This window comes from Canis lupus, chromosome 25, assembly GCF_011100685.1.
Source record: "Canis lupus familiaris isolate Mischka breed German Shepherd chromosome 25, alternate assembly UU_Cfam_GSD_1.0, whole genome shotgun sequence".
Taxonomy (NCBI): Eukaryota; Metazoa; Chordata; class Mammalia; order Carnivora; family Canidae; genus Canis; species Canis lupus.
The window spans coordinates 39577343-39601205 of record NC_049246.1 but is presented as its reverse complement, the minus strand read 5'-3'; the positions used below and the strand labels follow the sequence as shown (position 1 = coordinate 39601205).

Genomic DNA, 23863 nt, shown 5'->3' with positions numbered 1-23863 from the left:
CAGGACAACATGAGGTTGTGGAAGTTTAGGGAGGAGATCATAGCAGGAGGTGTTGCTTTATTAGCATTTCTTTGAATATTAATAAGGAAGAACGTCTCTTTAAAGTTTATTAGTCCTTTTATTAATGACTTTGTTGAGGCACATATCCTATAATCCACCCGTTTCGAGTGTACCATTCAATGATTTTTTTTCTTTTTTAGTAAAGTTACCAAGTTGTGCAACCATCACCATAAAATCAGTTTTAGAATGTTTCATCCCCCAAATAAGATCCCTCATGCAGTCATTAGTTCTGTTTTTCTTTTGTGAAGCAGCTTTCGGTTATTTAAGATATCGATTTGCTAAAACTTTAAAAAGCAGATATTTTAATTTTTAGGGGCAGAGGCTTGAAAATAGTTGTTTGTTGTTCCTTTTTTTTTTTTTTTCCCCTCAGATTGCCATTTATCCTTCAGTCTGGTTGTGGGGAAATATTGCGATGTAAAACATCACAGTTTTTTGGAGTTAAATATGCTGATCTTTCTCCTTTATGGATATTTACTTTGTTTTTGATTTTTGAGATTGTTAGAAAGTCTTTTTTTCCCCAAGAGTGTAAAAATATTTTTCTTAGTGTTCTTATGTTTTTTTTTTTTATATTTGATTTCTAAGTTCATCTGAAATTTGTTTTGTTTTAAAGAAAGAAGTAATAATCCAGTTTTACCTGTTTTTCCAAACTGTTGGCCCTTTGTTCCCAAATTATTTACTAAGGCACCCTCCCTTCAACCCTTGTTTGGTTAAATTACCATAATCTGTCCATTGTTGGATCTATTCTTGCCTCAGTGCCACTCTGTTTTACTTACTACCCCTTGGCAATACATTTTACTGTCTAATAGCCTGAGTCTACAATAGCATTTGGCTAAATCTCCAATGTGACAGAGTTGATTCAGAAATTCATTTACTATCCTTTCTAGTATGCCCTCTGGCCTTTTGTCTGCCTTTGGATGCAATCTGGCCCTCAACCCAAGTAGACCCTGCCTACCCTCAGGCTTTAAGTCTATTTATTTCGGTCACCAAACTCTCAAAATAAATCTGGTTCTTCAGCCAGACTGGTAATTTAGAAGTTTGACTGTTTTATTTGCATGAACATCCAAATTGGTGTGGCTGCCTGGTAATCTGAGGGTAGCTCACCATCATCTGCAAGCAGTCTATTTTGTGGGTAATGTAAGGTAAACAGTATCTTGTGATGCTGAAAAGAAGGGTTGACTATTGCAGTTTTATTGGCCAATTGACATATTTAATTGAGTTCCCTGTAAGTAACAGGCTTTTGTGTCAGTTTTGTGTCATTTTACTCTTTCTGGTAGTCTTCAAATAAATTGGGAGTTGAGAGTTGTTTTTCCACTGGCTGCATAATGACACTGGCTATCTTTATTTATTTCATCAGCTCAAAGTATTGCCCTGATCCTGCAGAGCAGTTTGACGCATTCTCTTTCTCTCTCTTTTTAAAAAATTTCTTTTCTTGCATACAAGAAGGCTTCTGTCTATCAGCATGCAGACCCTGGGATTTTGATGACTGTGGCCTGTGAAATTAAAAGAATTCAAAGGATAGGAAGTGATTTCACAGCCAGTTACTTTGCCTGTTATTGTTCACGAATACAGAGTGATGCTGGGGAAGATTCTTACAGCATATGCCTTTCCTATACACTGATGAGTGAGAGGTTGTCAGTTATAACCAAAGTGGTACAGGTAGTTGATAGACCTTGGTTACAGTGTAGGATACTAGTACTTTTATTCAGAGCATAATCCTAGAAGGTAATCATGGCAGGGTAGTAGAAGAAGCAGAGCTGGTACCTGAAGACATGCATTTGGCTCCTGGGTCCCTGAGTTAGTGACCTTGAGCAGGGGAGTTAACTTCTCTGGACCTCTGATTTCTGGACCTCTGAAAAGAAGTGATAATAAACACCTATCTCATAGGTTTGGCATGAGTACAAAACAGCACATGTGGAAATGCGTTAGGTAGGATAAGGAGCCGTAGAAATCTCGAGTAGTATTGAAGTATCTAGCCTTTCCATGGCTTGAAAGTGTTCAGGTTAATTGAAGGCAAACTAAATAATGCTGTTCATCTAATCTAATATGTCATAGATGGTAAGATACATCGTTATTTTATGTACCACAAGGGAAAAATATGCCCAATATTATCATCAAGCGTGAGACATAACCTGATTTCTGTGATGATAATATCTGAAACAATTCTGTGTCTTAGAATGGATGAAATCAGTAAGTAGAGAAAATATTGAAGATTTGGACCAACTGAGGAGAAGGCCAGAATGAATTAGTGATAAGTCAGACCTATTGAATCTTTTATGAAGGGATATGGTTTGTAACTTTTGAGTTATAATAGCTGAAATGGATTAATGAGTCACAAGAGCAATTGCCTTAATGAATAGATAATTGATTTATAATTGGCTTGTTTTCAGAAGTCAGAATAGGATAATTGTTTGGGTCCATTAGAAATCCATGCCACCTGGCCCCAAGCTGCGCTCTGGGTTCGTCCTCTGATGGAGCTCTTTGGGGATCTTGTTGAATTTTTCACAGGAGACATTTCAAGAGCTTTTTACACTCTCAGATTTTCAACCCCTGTGCCTGTTAGTCAGCCAATGATTTCTCCACTTATACTTGAATGTGAGCAACTACACTTTCTCTGAACCTCGTTCCAACATGTCTTTTCTTCTATTTTAATTAAAAATGTATCTTTTCTCTTCCAAGATTAAAATTGCATGAGTTTCTTTCTCACCTTTTTTTGAGATTTCGCTTTACAGTTTTTTCTTGACTTTCTCCACTAGCTTTTTCTGTTTTGCCTATTAGTGGGTTAACATTTTCCAAATAAAAAAAAGAATCTCTATAACCTATTATTAATTAGAGGCAATAGAGTTAAGCAGATAAAAGCATGAACTGTAGAATCACACTCTGAGACTTCAAATCCCACCTCCCCTACTTCTTAGCTGGATGGATACATTGGGCAAATTGCTTAACATTTCTTCTTTGAGAAATTTGGGCCATAAAAAATTGTGTTTATGTCTTAGAGTTGGTGAAAAATTAAGTGAATTAATATATGTAACACACTTAGGACATTCCCTGGCACATAATAAATGCTGAGTAAGTGTTATCTATTATGGTTATTATTCTTCATTTTACCAGTTTATTTCCTTTTATTCTCATCCCAACATTAATAAAGTTTTTTTTTGGTTTTGTTTTTTTTTTTTTTTAACCACTGCATTGGACTGATGTCTGGTTTTGCCATATTTCCTTTCATGCCTCTTTCTTTTATCCCACTTCTTTTGGTGAAACTTAAAGAAGTAAAGGCCAGTGGATGTGAAAGTGTTACCTAATCCCCAAATCGAGTTTTGTACATCTTCATATCTGATAACCAAGAGTAGCTCTACTGTTTTGTTCTCTCCAGGACAGTGACTTCCTACTGTCTTGTAATAGCTGCAGATTTGATCCTTGTGTTTTTAACTGGCAAGTATCAATAGTCTTATCTTTAGAAAATTACGGAAAGACACGTAAACACATTTTTGAACACTCCATTTTGCGAATGCAAAAAAGCTAACCTACATCGATAGTGGATGTCCATTTGTATAAGTGGACTTATTATATTTCCCTTTAAAAAACTGTTCAATGGAATTTTCACTGTTTTCTGACTTGTAATTCCTTAATGTTCTCTTTGGGAAGGTGAGATAAATGATTTGAGTACAACTCACATCTTGCAAAGTCTGAGACAATAACATTATAACTGTCGACAAACTGCTCTCATTATAAAACATGTGCATAGCTTTCTATACCCAAGAAGCAGTATAAGCTCTGGAAGCACTGATTAACTATACAGAGAAGGCATAAAGCAGAGTTTGACAAAGTGTAGCCTAGCTGTTCAATCTGGCCCATCACTTGATTTTTGTAAATAAAGTGTCTTTTTTTAAGGTTATTTATTTATTTATTTATTTGAGGGAGAAAAAGAGAGAGAAATTGAGAGAGAGATCACGAACAGGTGGAGGGGCAGAGAGAGAGGGAGAAGCAAACTCCTTGCTGACCAGGGAGCACAGTGAGAGGCTCTATCTCAGATCCCAGGATCATGACCTGAGCCAAAGGCAGACACTTAACCAACTGAGCCACCCAGGTGCCCATTTTTGTAGATCAAGTTTTATTGGAATGTAGCCATATTCATTCATTTACATATGGCCACTTTTGCCTTACAGTGGCACAGCTGAGCAGTTGTAGCAATATCATATGCCCTGCAAAACCTAAAATATTTACTGTTTGGCCCTTTACAGAAAAAGTTTGTAGATGCCTGATATAGAGTATCAAAGAAATCTGGCTTTTCATCCTAGTTCTACTCAGTTACTCTCATATAAGTATGGCCTTGGATTTATAACCTGTCTTTTAAGGAAATAGCTTATTTGTAGGTGTGTACTGTGTAATGACAAAACAGAGATGATAGAAGTTAAAATTTGGAAGTTTAAGTTTAGGAACCTAAAGTTGTCTTATAAGGGTGAGGAGGATGAGGTTAATCTTGAGTAAGTGACAGTCATCTCAGATGCCACGATCTAGGGGAGGAGAGGTTGAAGCTTAGAGAAATTGTTAACTAGTTTTCTCTGTTGATACCTTTGCTATTTAAGGAAAAATATTTTGTATTTGCTAAGTTAAAAGTGCCCTATTTTGTACATCTTCTTTGATTGCAGAGTTGGCTCATGAGAGGACAATTTCCATTTTTTCCCCCATGCAAGAGCAATGATTATTGGTTTTAATTTACTTAAAAATGCTCTGGAAGAGGCATGAATCAGGATGCATAACAGCATGAGCTTTTGTGACTCATTTCAGTTTAGAGCAAGCATGATGCCTGTCTTATTGAGTACCTTTAAAGACCTGGTTCATTCATTCATTCATTCAAAAGTTATTTACTATCTATTTACTATTGACTATTCTGTTCCAGCACTTATTCCACATAATTGAGATTCAATAACAAAACAAAGAAAGAAAGAAACAAAGCAGGTCATTCCCCCTTTAGGGGGCCATAATCTTGTAAATTACATAGCATTTTTGAGGTAGATGAGGACTACAGAGAGACATAAGGCAAGACATAAGGAAAGGAGGCTGTACCACCCTTTTCCCAGCACTATGGGAAAAGGGTGATAAAGACAACCTCACAGAGAAGATGACATTTTTGTAAAGCCTTGAGGGAAGTGAGGGAGTCATCTATTCCAGTAAGTGCAAAGGTCCTGAGGTAAGAGAACTCTTGCCATGTGCTACAAATAGCAAGGGGAGAATAGTTATCAATGAGTTGGTGATATGATGGCAGGTCAGATCATATAGAACGTTGTAGGTCTTGATAAGGACTTTGGATTTTTAACTAGATTTTCAACTAGATGGATTTTCTACTAAAAGAACTTGTAGAGTTCTGAGGAGAGGAGAGATCTGATAGTTGTTTTTAAATCATTTTTATTTATTTTATTTTTTTATGATAGTCACAGAGAGAGAGAGAGAGGCAGAGACATAGGCAGAGGGAGAAGCAGGCTCCATGCACCGGGAGCCCGACGTGGGATTCGATCCCGGGTCTCCAGGATCGCGCCCTGGGCCAAAGGCAGGCGCCAAACCACTGCGCCACCCAGGGATCCCTGATAGTTGTTTTTAAATATTACTCTGACTGATTGACTAAAAGGTGAGGTGATAATATTGAGAAACTATCTCAATAATCCTTGTGATAACACAAGGCTTTGTGTTATCATTGAAAAGTGATCAAATTTGAGGTATCTTTTAAGGACAGAGCAAACAGAATTACTGTTGCAGTAATTGTGAGATGTGGGAGATAACAGAAGAAGTCAAGGATGATTTGAAAGTTTTGATCTTAGCATCTGGAAGCATGTGGTTACCCTTCACAGAAAGAGGAAGATTATGATCAGAGCTGGTTTGATGAGGAAGAGGAGAAGTTCGGTGTCGGTCCTACTGAGTTTTTGATGTCTGCTGGCCAGTGGAGATGGTAGGCGTGCAGTTGAATATATCAGCATGAACTTGGCTCATAGCCTGGGCCACAGAGAGAAAATAGAGTTTATAGGATATTTAAAGCTTTGGGACTGATGAGATCACCAGGGGAGTGAATGAGGGAAGAATAGGAATAAGGGCTGAGAAGTGAGTGATTCCGCTGTATCACTCACTTCTCTAGTAGGCAGGGAGGTGAGAAGGGAGGTAAAGAAGGAGGGATTGACCAGGGGGCAGGAATATGAGGAGATCCAAGGGGAAGGAAGAGCTGGTGGGGAAGAAAAGTTGTGTCAACTATGGCTGACAGGTTAAACAAGTGAAAGACAAACGTCAGTGGTGACCTTTACGGAAACTCTTTGGTGGAGTGTTGTGATTGTTTAATACAGGTGGAATGACAGCATATTTATGTAGACATAATGGTCAGATAGAGAGGGAGAAGCTAGTGAAGCAGAGAAGAGTGGATAATTCCTAGAACAAAATCCTTGAGTAGGCAAGAGGGGATGAAATCTGGTGCACAAGTGGAAGGGGTTGATTTCACCCAGAAGTGCACACCGTCTGCAGAAACTGGAAGGAAGGCAGAGGGTAGGGGTGCCAAAGCTGGTCGGTGAGTAGACATGATAGAAGTTCTGTTCTGGTTGTTGCTGTTCTTGATAACACTGGAAACAAAGTCATCACGGAGGGAGTGAAGACTGAGGAAGAAGTGTGAAGTTTCATCACAGTCATCCAGGGGGTAGGAGGACCAAGAGAATCGGAAATCTGCAGGGATTGTCTTGTGGCAGGAAGGGACCCTGAGAATAGCAGCTGCAAATTTAAAGTAATAGTAGATTTTCTTTAGCCATATTTAGCTCTTTTGCTATAGACCATAAATGGGTTGAAGTTTGGGCTTAACCAGGGTTGAGTTTGTTTGTTTTTTGCCGAATGAGTAAAAGGACAACAATATGAAGAAGTGATTTGAAATATACAGGGTGTTCAAGGGAGAGATGAGGTCCTGGGAGGGTCAAAGGGCCATCAGAGTGAAGGCACTAGAGTTAACTTGAGGTCAGAGTGTGGCATTCTTGGAACTGGATTATAAAGGTATGGCATTCTTTGGTGATAGTGAGGTCAAATTTGAACAAGTACCAGTATCAGAATCACATGGGGGAGCTTATTAAACACGAATTGCTGGGCCTCACCCCACATTTCCTGACTCAATAGGTCAATGTGAGGTCTGAGAATTTTTATTTCTAACAGGTTCCCAGGTGATAGTGAGACCTAGCTTTGAAAACCACTGTTCTGGTATGAGCACGGTGAATAAATGGCTGAGATAAGTTGAAGAACATTGTCATTAGAATACAGGGACTCAAGAATCTCAGAAGTCAGAATGTAGGAAAAATCATCTCTTTGTTTCAAGAGAAGGAACATTAGGTCCAGGAGCTAAAGCATTGAGAAATGATGAGGATGGCTGCCATTAGGGAGAGGAGCTTGGTGGTAAAGTCTGGCAACATGAAATTCAAATTTGGATGTTTTAATGAAGGAAGCGTATACACAGGAGTGCTCAGTGGAAGGTTGGGCAGGTGATGCCCTGAACATCTCTAAGGGTTGTCATCCACATTATGATTCCTAGGAACAAGAATGGTCTGTCAACTTGATTGAGACATGAAAAAAATAAATTTACTTCTTAGATTCCAAGCCCACAGATATATGGGCTGTATATAAGCTTGAATAATTTCTGCACTAAAGGAAGATGATTGGCTCTGCTTAAAATTGTGGGGCTCTTACAAATCTTTCTCTTTGGGGTAGCCAACGCAGGAAAAAAAAACCTCACACATAATCACATACAGCCCTCCCTATATGTACGCACCTCTACGCCCAAATGAGAATGAGTCCTTCTGACATCCAAGGTCACAAAAGTAGGGTCCTCAAAGTTCAAAGAATATCACAAATGTCTCCAAATAAAAAATTAAACAAAAGCAAGGATTATTTTGATATTTTCTATTTAATGTAAAAAAGTCTGCTTCACAGTCCTGTGAGGCAAGGGGTCATGTCATTTTAGAGACAGCAGCTCAGTAGTATTAAGTCTGCTGCTCTGTCCCTGTCTTCTTCATTTGCTCTTGCAGCATGTTCTCTTCTTCCCTTTACTCTCTTTTGCTGCTAATTATATGTCTATCTTTTTAGGTCATCCCAACACTCAACATGGGACTTGAACTCACAACCTCAAGATCAAGAGTCACATGCTCTACTGACTGAGCCAGACAGACACCATATGTATATATATTTTGGTCAAACACCATCATCCATTAAATCAGATTGACAAATGCCCGACTCTTACTCATTTTCTGGACAGCACTGATGGACAACAGGAGAAGTTGAGGGAGCATGCAGGATAGCATGGGTCCATCCCTTTGCTGAGGTTACAGGTGTCCTGTGTGGGTCCAATGGCCTCAGTGAGGGTGCTCCTTTCTGTGGGTGTGGTATAACTTGCTGGAGGATCTGGTTCTCCCAAGTTAGTAAGTAGGATCTGATGATAGCCCAGAATTGGCAAGTAAAATGAGATTTTAATTTTCATAGCTTAAAAATCCCGCCTTTACTTTCAGACTTATGTTTTAGGACCAGCTAACAACAAAACATAGAAGTGACTTTACAAGGAGAGTTTCGATTGGCTGGTTGGGCGGATAATACCCTCAGAACATAGGTACAGAGCAATTATTTTCAAATGGCCATGAAAATCCATATGTATGATTTCCTCAGATGAGCTGAAATTTAAGAAAAGGCCTGAGCATGAAGAAAACATTTGGTTTAAACTAAGCTTAGAAGAAGTTTTTGTTTTAGAGAATCCCTTTGGGGTTAAGTTTACCTCTTGTTTTTAGTTTTATTTTCTTGTTTTTGCTTTTTCTGGTATTGCATTTCTGGTATATATTGTATTCTTAAAGAAAAATTATGTGTTTTAATATTTTCCCTAGGGTATTTGAAATAATTGTGTTTGGAGCATGTTCTTATGAAGATGGAAATATGCTCACTCTGCAACAGCAATGCGTAAATAATTGCAGAGATAATATGTGAAGGGTGATAAAAATAGTAATTTACTTTTCATGGTCCTTCTTAAAAATGCTATTGAGGTATAAATACACATAATACACTGCATGGATCTTAAGTGTTCATGCTGAGGGATTTTGACAATTGTATATGAACAAATAATCATTACTGAAAAAATTTCATCACCATAAAAAATTGAATTGTATCCCTTCTGGTCAATATCCACCCACCTTGTCTGCATGGCACTACTTCCTGAATTTAAATTTATACAATAACTTTGTCTATTTTTGAAACTCACTAAAGAGGACCACAGATATGTATTTTTGCTGTGTGTGTGTGTGTGTGTGTGCAACTGGGTGAGTATATTTGTGTGTCTGTTTTGCTCAACATGATGTTTAGGATTTATCCATGTATAATGATTTTAAGATTCATTCATGCTGTGCCCTGTATTAATAATTCATTTCCTTTTATTATTAAATAATATTTCATGGTATGGATAGATCAACTTGTCTATCCATTTATGTGTTTATGGGCACTGTGGTTGTTTTCTCATTTGGGCTATTATAAATAAAGTGGTTATGAATATTCACGTATAAATCTTGGCATGGACAGAGGTCTTAACTTACCTTAGATCTTGAATTTAAGAATGGCTGGATGATATATTAGTCGTACAGTTCCTCTATTAAGAAACTGCCAGACTGCTTTCCAAAGTGGCTAAACCATGTTACATTCCCAGAACAGCAGTATTTGAGAGTTTTAGTTTCTCCACATCCTTGCCAACACTTGGTATGGTTAGTCTTTTAAATTTTAGCTATTCTAATTGAGATGTGGTGGTAGCTTACTGTGGTCTTAAATTTTCATTTTCTTAATGAATAATAATGTTTAATATCTTTTCATGTGCTTATCTGTGAAGCCTGTTCAAATCTTTTACTCGTTTTGTATCTTTGTATCTGGGTTGGTTATTTTCTTATTTTTGAGTTTTGAGAATTATTTATATATTCTTAATGCAAGTCCTTTTTCAGATATATGATTTATAAATTTTTCTTCCTAGCCTTGTCATTCTCTTTACTTAATTGCTTAAATAGAAATTTCAATTTTGAGGCCCAATTTATCAATTGATATTTTTATAGATTATGCTTTTGGCTTTATATTGAAAGCATATTTGCTCAATCCAAGGCACTTATACTAAGACACTTAAGGTTGTCCCATAGCTCTTAATGTTCTGCTTATTTTTTAGATTCATCATCCAAATAAAGTATCCTGTGCTTTATTTTGGGTAATTTCTATTGTTATATCTTCAAGTTCACTGATCATTTTCCTGCAATTTTTTTATTATCTGCTATTAATTCCATAGCATGTATCTTAAGTCTCACACATTATGTATGGTAGCATTTCTAGAAGTTTGATTTTGGGTCTTTTAAAAGTATCTTCCAGGCCTTTACTTACCTTATTGAAATAAAATATTTTTATGATAACCATCTTCTGTCTTCTAATTTTAACATCTGTATCAGTTCTTGGTTGGCTTTAATTGTTTATCCCCTCATTATGGGTAATATTTTTCTCTTTCTTTCACGTGTGGTAATATTTTATTAGAGGCTGGACATTGTGATCTTTCCTGTGGAAAAAAACACCTTGTGGGTGTTAATTATTTTTGCAGTCTTATAAATATTCTAGAGCTTAGTTCTGGAAACAGTTTGATACTTTTGGATCTTGTTTTTAAAATTTGTTAGGATAAAGTGGATCAGTGCTTGGGGAAGGCTGAGTGATTCCCCATTACTGAGGCAAGACTGAATTCACTTTCTGCAATTCTCCAAAGGTCACAAAAGTTTTCAGTGTGTCTACCACAAAAATATACTATGAACAGCTCTCTGTAAGGATGAAGAACTGTACCCCAAATTCTTTTGGGTAGTTCTTTCTCTAGCTTGGGTAATTTCCTTGGATGTATGTATTTGTCAGTACTCAACTGGACATTTGAGGGAGCCTCTCCAAAAAACCCCAGGGTTCTTTCTCTGTACACCTCTCTTCTTTTCTAGTACTTTGTCCAGAGGACTTTAGATGGGCTTGTCTTCCTGAATTCTCAACTCAGGGAGTCCACTGGGCTCCACCAGGTGTTGTCTGAGTTTCTCTTCCCTATGCTGCAAAGTAGAGGCAGCAAGCCCGGAATAATTTGTTTCCCATCTCTCAGGGATCATGAGCCTTCAATGCACTTAGACACTATTTTGCAAACCAATGTGTTATATATGCTATTAAAAACATTGTCTCAGGCAGGCAAGTAAGTTTAGCTCCTGTTATTCCGTATTGACCAAAAGTGGAAGTCATGTTTTACACTTGTTTTTGCTTCATGTATTTTGAAGCTCCGTGTTTATTGCATACACATTTAGGATTGCTCTATCTACTTGATGAATCAAGCCTTTTCTCATTAGATAATGTTTCTCTTTATCCTTGATGAAACTGCTTGTTCTAAATTCCACTTTGTCTGATACTGGTATAGCTATACCAGATTTCTTATGGTCAGTTTATTTTGTACAAGTTTTCTCACCTTTCTATCTTCATCTTGGCTGTTTTATATTGAAAGTGTCTTTCTTGTAAAGAATATACAAATCTTGCTTTCTCACCTTCCACCCCAGTTTGATAATATTTGCCTTTTGCCCAAGTATTTATTTACCTATTCCATTTACTCCATTTATTAATATTTATTAATATGATGTGCTTTATCTCCCATCTTGGATTTTAAATTTTATTTAGTTTTATTCATCTTATAATAAAACTAAATTTAGTTTTGTTTCCTCTTTTTCTTCTTTATTATTTTGAATGAATCACATATTTTAGGTATATCTTTTGGGATTATCTTCTTATTAACCATTCTGGGTATCGTGATATACATTTTTATTATCAAAGTTTACTCCCAATTAACAATGTAAGAACTTTCACAATAGTGCCATATCAACTACCCTTTCCCAACATTTGTTCTATTATTATCTCACATTTTACTTCACTACATGTGCTATATTCCTCCCAATGCATAGATGCTATTTTTATTTTAAATGGCCAATATTTTATTATCATTATTATTTATTATTATTTATTATGTCCAAAAGTATATATACATGTAAAATAATAGCACATATTACTAATTCATATTTGCCCAGATTTATTCCTTCTGCTACTCTCCATACCTTATGCAATTTTGAGTTCCATCTGATATTATTTTCCTTCAGGTTAAAGAATTTCTTTTGTCATTAATATTGTATCATAAATTCTGAACACTCTCCTCCTCCTCCTTCTTGTCTTTCCATTTCTGTTTCCATTTGCATACTTCCTAATAAGTTTGCTTCAAGTTCAATGATTTTTTTCCTTCTGGTGAATCCAGTTTACCCTTAAATCAATACTTCATTTTCATTTTCTTTCTAGCATTTTTATTTAATTCCTTTTTCAGTTTTTATAATCTACTTAAATTTCCTATTTAATACATACAGTATTTGGTTCCCTTCAATTTCTTTGCATCTTCATATCATTGGTAGTTCAGAATACTACTATTTTTTATAAGTATTTTATTTTTTGATTATGACTATAAAAGCAAAAGTCTCTTGCAAATTTCTAGTACTGACCAAAAGCAGAAATCTTCCACTGATCCTTTTTTTAAAAAGATTTATTTATTTATTTCAGAGATACAGAGAGAGAGCATGAGGGGAGGAGGAGAGAAGAGGGGGAGAGAAAATCTCAAGCAGACTCCCCATTAAGCTCAGAGCCTGAAGCAGGGCTCAATCACGTGACCCTGAGATCATGGCTTGAGCTGAAATCAAGAGTCAGACACTCAACTGATTGAGCCACTGATCTACTTTTAAAAATTATACATTTGAGTGATCTTTTAAGATATAACCTCTATGCTCATTCACATAGGGCTTCCTTTTATTCTCCTACATTTTAAATAGAATTTTTATTTGTACATGTTAAAGACTAATCAATTGATTAATAGACATGATTTTCAAATTAATAATCTGATAAATTGTATACTACTTTACTAATGTAGTTAAATGATGAAAAAAGAGAAAAGATAATACATGGCTTATATAGCCATGTATCAAACCTTACTGAAAAAGAAAAAAAAAAGGTAGTTGTTTTCTCTCTGTGTGTTGGGAAATTTCTGAATAAAAGCTGTATGAACTTCACATTAATAAAAATTAAAGAGGAGAAAAGACCAAGTTTTTTAGAATGGTAGAGGAATATTTTCTAAGTCCTTTTTAAACCTTACTTCATGATAGAATTGAAATTGTCATTTTAAATTCTAATCAATGGAATTTGCAAGTTGATTAAGGTTGCATTTAAAGGTAGTATTAAGGTTGCATAAAACTGTGCCAAAGATAAGTTTTATATAAAAAGATTAGAATTCTTTCCATAGCCAAAATGTTTTTATTTGCTGTATAGAGTTTAGAGATGAGGGGATAAGAATATTAGGAAATACAGCAATGACTACTTGAATATCTGACCATAGGAGTTGATAAATCCAGACTATTATCGTCAAAGGCTCTCTAAAATCTGTTTTAACTAAACACAGTATATTTTCTTCCAGTTATGAGACTCCACTTAGCACAAAGAAGATGAAGTTATATGAATAAAATTGAAGCCCATTTAAACTATTTGGCTTGTAGCTGAAATTTACTTAAAGTTTGTTCCATTTGGTTATGGTTGAGATTATGTTACTGCTCCCAGTTATTGCTGCCCTCTTTGTAAGAAGATTGTATATTCCTACCCTTTGTTGTAATGACCACAGTGTCCTGTATGGTATGCATCCCCATCCCACTGAGCCAGACTTTTTTACTGAGTTGCATAAGCTAATGGAATGTGGATGGCAGTGGCTGATGTGAGCAGAAACTTCAGGAGCCTTGTTTAATTCTTTCACTGCTCCTTTTTTCTCTTAGCCCACGGTTAGAGTCATTGCTACCTTATGCCTCTGTCCACTGAATTACTTTTTAGAAATGTAGCCCCTGAAATTTTGAGTATAATCTGAATTATTGGAAACTATAGTTGGCAACATTCTTTTATAATTTTAATATATGTCTGAAAACTGATCATGAGTTGACACTTAGTGAAACTAGGTTATTAGGGCAAAGTTTAAGATATTGTAATACAGAGACTGTTGAATTATAGTGGTTTGAAAAGAGACAAAGTTTTCAATTCCTCATGTAACCATCTGTCTAATTTAGCTTGCTTGGGAAACCCTGCTCCCTGAAGTCATTAAGGGACTTGATCTCCATCCATTTTATTTTTCCACCCACAGTCCTTTTTTGCATGATTGGAGTTGGGCAGAGATTTATCTATATTTATAGCTCATGATAAAGGGAAAGACAAGAGGTCCTGGGCATGGCATTTCCTTTTAAATAAACAATTTGGGAGTTGTATGCAGGTGAATCTCATTCATAGTCCATTGCAAAGAAAGCTGAAAATGTAGTTTTGAGAAGGTTGCCCACAAGTCCAGTCCAAAACTAAAGAAATAACTATTACCATGGGAAAGAAGTGAACTGATAAAGTGAGGTACCTTTATGGATCTTGTTGACCATCTTAGATCATTGGGCCTCCCTATACATTGCATTCTTCAGAATTCTTAAATTGAAAGAGACTCTAGATGCTGTTCCACTCAGATCCATGACAGAAATCAATCTCTCTCTTAATTTTTAGCTTTTGGAGAGAAGACAATTTAGAGCTCCTCTTGGTTGTTTACTTTGGTATCCTGGGACACTAAATGATGAAGTCCTTCACAATGCCTGGCACACAGAAGAGGCCTGATTGAAAACTATTAGATGAATGCACAGTATATTTCTTAGGCTTGTAGGTCAATGCTTATTAGTTAGAGAATATTTAATAAATGTTTGTTGAATATCGAGTGAAAGGCTACTGAAGTAAATTTTCAATTATTAAGTATAAACAGGCTTCCCATTGAAAATGGTGAACTGTGTAAATGGATTAATTATTTCTGCCTCTGGAGACTTAATAATAATGCTAGTAAAAGAATAAAAATCAAGCATTAGTCTAGAAAAAATCTAGCTGGGGCAAATTGAAGCAAACAAGATATTTAAAAAATCTTGGTTGATGAAATATAGCACGTATAGTCTGTGTTCTATATTTCAGAATAGCCATAGACTTGAACACTCTCAGACAAAGATGCAGCCAACAAGGAATGCAGGTGTCAGAGGCTGCTGGGATGAGGAGACACAGGAATGAGAAGGTGGTTGGAAATGTAGGGAATAATTTAAAATCTATATATCGATGAGTCAGCTCTAGTCAGACCCCTTTCTTCTAATTCCAAAGGGAGACAAAACTTTTTTTTTTTTTTTCCTATTGTGCAACCCATTCTCCCAAACTCAAATTTTTATTAAAGAAATAGAATCAACTTTATGGCAGGTGTGGGGAGACATGATGCCTCAGAGCAAAGCTTCTCCACTTTGTCATCTGGGACCTCAGAACAGAGACCCCTTACCTCAAAGAGTTAAAGAGCCTCTGAGTCCAAGAGCCCTGCAATGCACATGGAAAAGACATGAAGATACCATCACAAGAGTAAAACCACCTTTAAAAGTGATTGACAATTATAAACAGATTAAATATCCAGAAGGAGCTATTACTTTCTTCAATGGACTAAATTTTGTCCCCACCTCAAATTCCTATGTTTAAGTTCTAAACCTCAATGTGGTAATATCTAGAAATAGCATCTTTAAAAGATGATTAAGATTAATGAGGTCATAGGGTAGATCCCTAATCTGATAAGATGGTGGCCTATAAGAAAAAGGAAAGTCTACACCTCACCTCCATTCAATATTGGCTTTTTGAAGATGTACCAAGAAAGTGACCATCTGCAAGCCAGGAAGGAGGCTCTCACAGGACCAGACCATGCTGGCACTCTGATCTTATACTCCTAGATTCCAGAACTATGAAAAGATACATTTCTGTCATTTAAGCCACCCAGTCAATGATGTTTTGTTACAGCAGCTCCAGCTTCCCAGTATGCCTTCATTAAAAACCCTTCTATGCTATTTGATTTTTAATATTTTGTGTATGTCTACATTACTTCAAAAACCCTGACAAAACAATAACAACAGCAAGAAATAAATGAGACCTTCAAGCTGGTGCAGAGTGGACCAATCAGCTTCCCTTTTCATGGGTGGAAAAACCTTCTAGAGCTAAATGATTTGCCCAGGGCCATTCGGTTTGAAACTCAGCCTATTTATTTATTTATTTACTTATTTATTTTTAAGATTTTATTTGTTTGGGAGAGAGAGAGCTCAAGAGATAGCACGGGAAGCATAAAAATAGCATTCCCCATGGGAAGGGACAGAGGCAGAAGCAGACTCTCCACCAAGCAGGGAACCAGATGTAGAACTCAGTCCAGGGACTCTGGGATCATGACTTGAACCAAAGGCAGATGCTTAACTGACTGAGCCACCCAGGTGCCCCAAAATACAGCCTATTTAAAACCCATGATATTTAAATTCCATGTCCAGTGCTTCCAGTATTTGTTGCATATTCTGTAATATGTTTGCATTTTAAATATATTTACCAATTTACATATTTTGGCCAGATTGAAAACATATCACATTCTAATTTAAGATTGCCTGATTATATATAATGGCACTAGATTATTTTGATAGTATAACTGGAATCATAATCTACATAGATTGCTTACACAGGGAAAGTAATATATCCACAATATATAAACATTCCAAAGAATTTAAAATATTTGAGCATTTTCACGTTAACATCTTTGAGAAATTGCCTAGTTTAGTGAAAAGTCAGGAAAAGGATGGAATTATGGCTCTCCACTATATTATCTGTATGAAAATGGCAATCCCTAAAATTTTCTAGGTCTCAGCTTCTTCATCTGTAGCATGAGGACAAGGCTTGCATACCCTACAAAGATGTTGCAATGATCAAAAGAATTCTAAATTATTAGATGTAAATATAGTGTATATGACTATAGACCATAACACAGAAGAATCCACAGACCTGACTATCTGGATGCTTTATTATACAACTCTTTTCAAATTATTGGATCCGTGGTCCTGCTTGATTCTGTTTAGGTGTCATGGATTGTTTTACCAGTTGTTATTGTGCATTATATTTGGGGATGTCCTGTGGATGTTATGAATGTATGATCTCAGAAATTAGCTCAAACTTCTTCAAATCTCAGAACCAGTGTTTTCCAAGATCGCTATTCTCTTACTTTTGATGGCGGACTTTGGCAGGGAAAATGTTTGGAAAGGTAGAAGTGCCTGAAGATGAGGATGCTTTTTCCCATCAAGCCATCAAGTCATGAATTATTATTGATATGGTTTCTCCTACTATTGGCTTTTTGAAAGACTGACCTTAATTTTGTCTCAGCTCTGACAAGTGGTTTCATATATTCAATTACTCCCTTCTGGATCTATTAAAAAGGGCTCGGGAAAACAGACTATGATTTCTAGAATATTCAATAACGCAGCCATCCTGGTAGTCCCCTAATTGGTCTCCCACATTATTTGTGAGCTCTTGAATTCAAAATAGATTCTTTGTAAAAGAAACAGAATGAGCTTAACCTTATGTAAATGTTTTTTTTTCTAGTGTTAGTTTAGAGGAATTGTTTTTTCTTATTTTACATGACAAAAATATGCTTTAATGTTGGTAAAGCTATTGGAAACTTTATGTGAAAATATCAAGTAACATTTTGTGTCCAAATATATATTAGTCACTATTAATTATTTACCTGTTTAGCGTGATGGCTATCTAGCCAAGCATCTCCAGTTGCCATAGAAAATGCTCATAATATTTTTCCCTTTGTCATTTTTATATCACCTGAGACAGGAGGAGCCATTGACACAAGAAATGCTGTTATTCCATGCTCAACTAACTTTTCAGACCCACCAATCCTCAGGAAGCAGTAGGATTCATTGCTCCTTCTGCACATTTACCATTTTTGAGCACAGAGCTGACTGTGCCTTGCAATGGTGTTGGTTTGTGCCAACTTGCTTGAAGCCAAACAAGTTCCTGATTTAAAATCTTCTGTGATCTATTTCCATATATACCTTTGGGATTGAATGCATTTATGTGGTTGATCTCATTTCTGAAACTAAGAAACAAAAAGGAAGAATGATTAGAGTTTATAGCAAAGTTAATTATCTATTTGCCTATTTCCACAGACTTGGGATTCCCCACTACTTCTCATGGTCATCAAAATATACAATCTATAGGTTGGAGTGTAGTGGGATAGCTAAGAATGAGGACTCAAGTTTCAGATTGTATGAATTTAAGAATACAACTAAGTCCTTTGATTATTAAGGAAGTATCAGTTTCCTTACTTATAACATTTAGATAGTAATTGCATTACCATATAAAAAAGGAGAAATAGGGGATTGACAGTTCCTAGTATTTTACTGGACACCTAAAATAAGGAAATGCTGGCTGCTATTGCCATAGGTTTTGTGCTTAAGAGAACTTCAAAAATTATGTGTTTGTAAAATAAAAATGAGTGCTGGCCAGAAGAATCCTACTAACCTTACCTGTGGGACTTCCTTAATAAATATTAATCAAAATGCTTAATACACTTCTCTGTAGAAACCAATACTGAATTTATTTCAAAAACAGATGAGTTCCCACTATGTGTGTAGTATGGGCACAGCAGACACAAATGAAGCTTTTATTTTCTGGGACCTCATCATCCAGCAGAAGAGATGGACCAGTAAATAAATTGCAAAGGTTAAACATAATAAAATAAATTCAATGACAAAGTTCATATTGGTGCTGAATTTGTATACCCAGTGGTTACTGTATTGCTAGCACAAGGCAGAAATGCAAAGTCAAGGTCATCAAGCCCATAATGCAAATGTGAGCTTGATCTTAGTTTCAAACTGAATATTCTAATGGATCAGGGTTGTTATCTCAGCACATCTTAAATACTCTATTTGAAGAAGCTCTTGTAATTTTTTTGGATAAGAGACAAAAAGCCTCTGCAGGTATCAAATTGCGTTGCCTTACATGGTCTGGGGAAGTGAGGCCAAACAACATCTACCGGATATGCCACTAACTGTTGTTTATGTGAGCCAACAGAAAGAATTAGTTTGCACATCCATATCAAATGCCCACACTCCCAACTCCCAACTCTTTATATAGCTGTCATGAAACAAAGATACGCCTAATTGGCTTTGCCAGCAGTAAGGGATAAGCTATCTTTTTTTCCCCCTCATCTTCATTGGCTGCAACTCCCATTCCTGATTTGACACAGAATGCTTAGCTCCCTCTAAAAATGATTCATATTAAAATGAATGCATGTTCGATGCAGTTTTGCATATAGTGTCCAAAAAGCAATGGAATGCTGGAAGTCTCCGGTGTTGTGGAAACTTGTTACTTAGGACACGTGACTGGCATTTCCTTTAGGGGTGTAAGTGGTTCAAGTGGCTCAAGATAGAATGCCACTCTATGCCTGGTATTACATTATGCACTGTCAGAAACCCTGACACTGATTTATTATTGCTGCTTATGTGTTTTACACCGTCTAATATCTTATATGAAATAGACTCCTAACTCAGTTCCAAACATTGTTTCACTAATAAGAAACAACCCAGACATATTAACATGTGCCTTACAGTAATTGTATTCACTATAACAATTTTTTCCCAACATTTTAGGGAACCCCATTGAAGTATTTCTCCCTTATTTCTTCTGATCTCATAGCTTTCTCTATAGAAGTAAAATTTTAATAATAGGGCAAGATAGCTGAGAGTGTGTAGCCTAACTTCTCTTGCTATTTGTACATTAAAATTAAATGTTGCTGAATCTGTGAAGTGGAGCTACTAAGTATTATACACTTGGAATCTTGTGACTTCTCACCAAAGTGATGGATGGATGATGTTATTTCTGTCATAAATGAATGGGAACAACTGGGAGTTTTATCATCACAAGTTAATATTTTCATGTTTTCTAAAGAGTTTGTTTTGTAAATCTTATTTCTGGGCTATATATTTACTTACAGAAATCTTTATACAGTACAGAAGAAAGAAAGTAAGAAAGCTTCCTGTTCACAGCAGTATTCTTAGCCACGTGTTATTTAGAGCACCGCATTTGTCATTTGTTTTTTACCTCACTGTGCTTTCAGCCAACTTTTTCTTTTTCTTTTTAAGATATTCCTTCGAGAGGAGCTCTATCTGTTCGGGCTTATTTGGTTCCAAGCGATATGCATTTAAATCCAGACTTTTTGAGGGAAAAAGAAGCAATTTATTGATTCGCGCGGTGTACAGTGTGTAGGACTGACTTTAGGCGAGGCTTCAGTCAGATCCTAAAAAACTGGCATCCTTCTTTTCAGTCTTTAGACTCATACAGGTTCTCTCCTCTACCTTATAAAGGGCTGCTTAACCCAACACTTCACAGTTTCAAGTCCAACTAAAACGGACAAGGGTCTTTTTGCTGGAAGTTGCAGCCAAAGTCAATGCTTCTGTTTTGTTTTGATTGATGTAGGTAAACTTCCTGGGACTCATCACCATCACCGGGCTAGTGGTTTGAGTTTGCCCTATTTTCTGCTTGTGTGTGGAAGTAGTGACACACTTGGCTAAGAGTCACTGGTGGGTAAATCCCCAGATGATATTATGGAGCTAATATTGGAAAAAGAGGACGTGCCTGCAGAGCCTGAAAACAAGCAAACAGATACAAGCAACGATGTCTACTACAGAAGGGACACATTAGTGCTCCTGACAACGACAATTTAGGTTGTGGTAGGAACAGCTGTGCTGAAGAATGATTAAATATAGGTGCCTCTGGGGGCACTCTGACCTTTCCAACGTAGGCACCTCACGTTCCCAGAATTTAGTTTCTCAGAGTGACTGCTGCCACTCTCTGTAGAAAATGGTTCTGGACCACAAGGGCTTTCTCAGTCCAGAAACATAGCCTGTGTAGCATGCTACATGCAACATCAATGTTCCTTTCTTCTCTCTTCCTTCACCCCTGTGGTCTTCCTTTCTTTCCACTTTAAGTTTCTGGGAAAGTGTCCTTCCTCACCTCTTCCTTATTACATTTAGTGCTCAGATAACTAATATTTTTTTTAAAGATTATTTATTTATTTATTTGAGAGAGAGAGAGAGAGAGAGAGAGAAGCAGACACATAGGCAGAGAGAGAAGCAGGCTCCATGCAGGGAGCCTGATGTGGGACTCGATCCCAGGACTCCAGGATAATGCCCTGGGCCAAAGGCAGGTGCTCAACCGCTGAGCCACCCAGGCATCCCTCAGATAACTAATATTGTGATTTCTCCTGGCTTAGAGCAAATTTCATATTAGTTTTTTAGGACATAAACTTTTGAGCCTTGATCTTTATTGGCAAACCAGTATCAATGGCAGGAAGTTTCATGGAAATTCTAGGTGTACTACAGAGGCCTTTTCTAGGGTCAGCGAAAATCTTTTACCAAATGTGCTTGTGAAGTCAGCCCTGATGAGAAGAAAGACTGTGTCTATTGAATGAATACAGATCACATTTTATAGGACTCCAGAAGATTTCATTCTCTAGTTTCTCGGTTCAAAAAAACAGCTCTGAGATTTTTATCCCCTTAGAGAGCCAGTCTTATAAAGAAATATTTTGGAGTAGCATTCCATAAATTCTGATGTGTGTGCACATCGCCTAGGATTCCTGGTAAAACACAGATTCTGTTGGGAAATCTATGAACAGAGGATGCCAAGGCTATGGGTCTCCAGGCCACACTTTGAGTAGTAAATTTCTAGCTCTGTGTTGTCTGATAGTTACTACTATTTGTGGGTAGCTATTCATATTCAAATTTAAATAAACATTTAGTCCTCAGTCTTATTAGCCATGTTTTAAGTGCTCAGTAGTCTCACATGCTAGTGTGTGAGGTATTGGGCAGCACAGACTAGATTTCCATTATCTCAGAGGCATCTGTTGGATGACCTTGCTTTATAAGATGGATTGTCCAACTTTGGAATAAGCACAATGCTGTAAACAGGGCAAGGCTTCTTCTCACAATGTCCAGGTAGCACCATTTCCCAGAGAAATGGTCTGTATCTTCAGAAGGTACCTAACCAAAATGTCTAGCATGTACTAAACCATGGTGTGATCTAAGCTCTGTGAGATTTCTCTTAAGACTTTCTTTTCTTATTTGAACACAAGACGCCCAGCACCTGTTACCATACTTTGTCAAGATGCTTACATCTAATTTAGTCCTGTGTTTCTGTTGTTGGCTATGATTCTCATCTTGGTACTCTTGATATGTATTTTTGATCAAATAATTAAAAACCTGTAAAGGATCTCCTTAGCTATCCAGAAGTCTTATATGGCAATCACACACATTGTAATGTAGGTAAAAAGCCAAAAATTGGGAAGGCTGTTAGTGGCCAAACAACACACAACAAAAACTTAGCAATTAAACAGTGAAACACACATCTATAAAACATCCTATAAACACATATCCATAAAACTTTGCCATATATAGGTCTGGTGATGAGGGAATAACCCAGCCTCTGCTCTCATGGGGGGTTTATGTGGCTTTGACTTTACCTACAATTAGCTCCATTTTATTAGAGCCTATTAATTTCAATGCCTTAGAGAAGTAAGGTATATGAGTGCCCCAAGCAATGCTTAGCTGCTTCCAATTTAGCTCTGAAGCCCTTTTCCAGTGTATAAATGTCACTGTCTTACGCATGGCACTTGAGAATGCTTCCTGAGCACAGAAGGACTTATGTAATTCAGTCAATCTTATCCTTTGGATTTGTTTCAATATGGACAGGACCTTTGTGGTGATAAGTACGTGGCACACTTTTCAACGCTTCTCTGTGACTGAGACATGGTTCGGATTTTGGCGTCACACGCCCTCCAGTGCCATTCCTCCAGAGTCACATGAGTCTTTAGTATTTCTGTCTCCTGAGAGCTGGCATGACAAGTATACATTTGGCCTCAGCATTTGGTTATGTGAAATCATTAGCCTGGGTGAGGTTGTGGGGTACGTTCCTTCAAGTTTCTCTAAGGATAAGTGCAGAGCGTATTTGCTACAGGTTAAAGTTAATGTCCTCAGCAAGAGTCTGCCTTACACTGGGATAAATGTTCATAGTCAAGAAAGGGACCTGAGGTCAGTCTTCCTTGCCCCTGAAAGGTTATCTAGTTATGAGTGAAATAATCTCAGGGATGGTTGTTGGTGCCTTGAGGGGGCCCTATAAATGGCATTTTTCTTCCCTTCCTGAGATTGGAACCAATGGAGAAATGGGCATTGGAATCAGACTCATGGGAATAAGAATAATCATCTTTATGATTTTTTGATAAAACTGCTGGACAATGGGGCTTAGGGGTTGTAGAAGGCAGCTTCTGACATGACCTCCAGTGACATCAATCTGCTGGTATCCTCATGTGTATGTGATCTCTTCCCCTTGAGGCCTAGTAACTTGCTTTAATGAATAGAATGGCAACAGTGATGCCTATATATAAGATTTTAACTTCCATTTTGCTGGTAGATTCTTTACTGACCCTCTCCCTTACTGGGTTTGATGAAGCAAGATGGAGACACTCAAGAAGCAAGAAATATAGGGCAGCCTCTGGGCTGTAGCCCATGAGGAACTGAGGCCCCAGCCCAATGTCGTGCAAGAAAGTGATCCTGTCAACAGCCAAATGAGTTTGGAAGCAGATATTTCTCCAGTTGAGCCCTCAAATGAAATCTCAGCTCTGGCTGATATCTTATAAGAAACCTTGAAGCAGAAGACATAGCTAAGCCACGTCAAGATTCCTGACCCACAGAAATTGTAGGATAACAAATTGTTTTAAGCAGCTAGGTTTTTAGCAATATTTTCCTAAGCAATAAATAAGTAGCACAAGCGAATTTGCTAAGGAGGCTTGCTAATCTAC

General features: G+C 37.0%; 1 long non-coding RNA gene across 1 annotated transcript in view; it reads right to left on the bottom strand.

The window, feature by feature from the left end:
* Window positions 1-10464: 10464 nt before the first annotated feature.
* LOC102157117 overlaps window positions 10465-23863 on the bottom strand; it is a 56455-nt gene continuing 43056 nt past the window's right edge. The window contains exons 4-5 of the long non-coding RNA XR_005378751.1: window positions 17744-18106; window positions 10465-10627 (exon numbers count right to left, since the gene is read on the bottom strand). This is a non-coding gene — a long non-coding RNA (uncharacterized LOC102157117). The remainder of the gene's footprint in view (window positions 10628-17743; window positions 18107-23863) is intronic.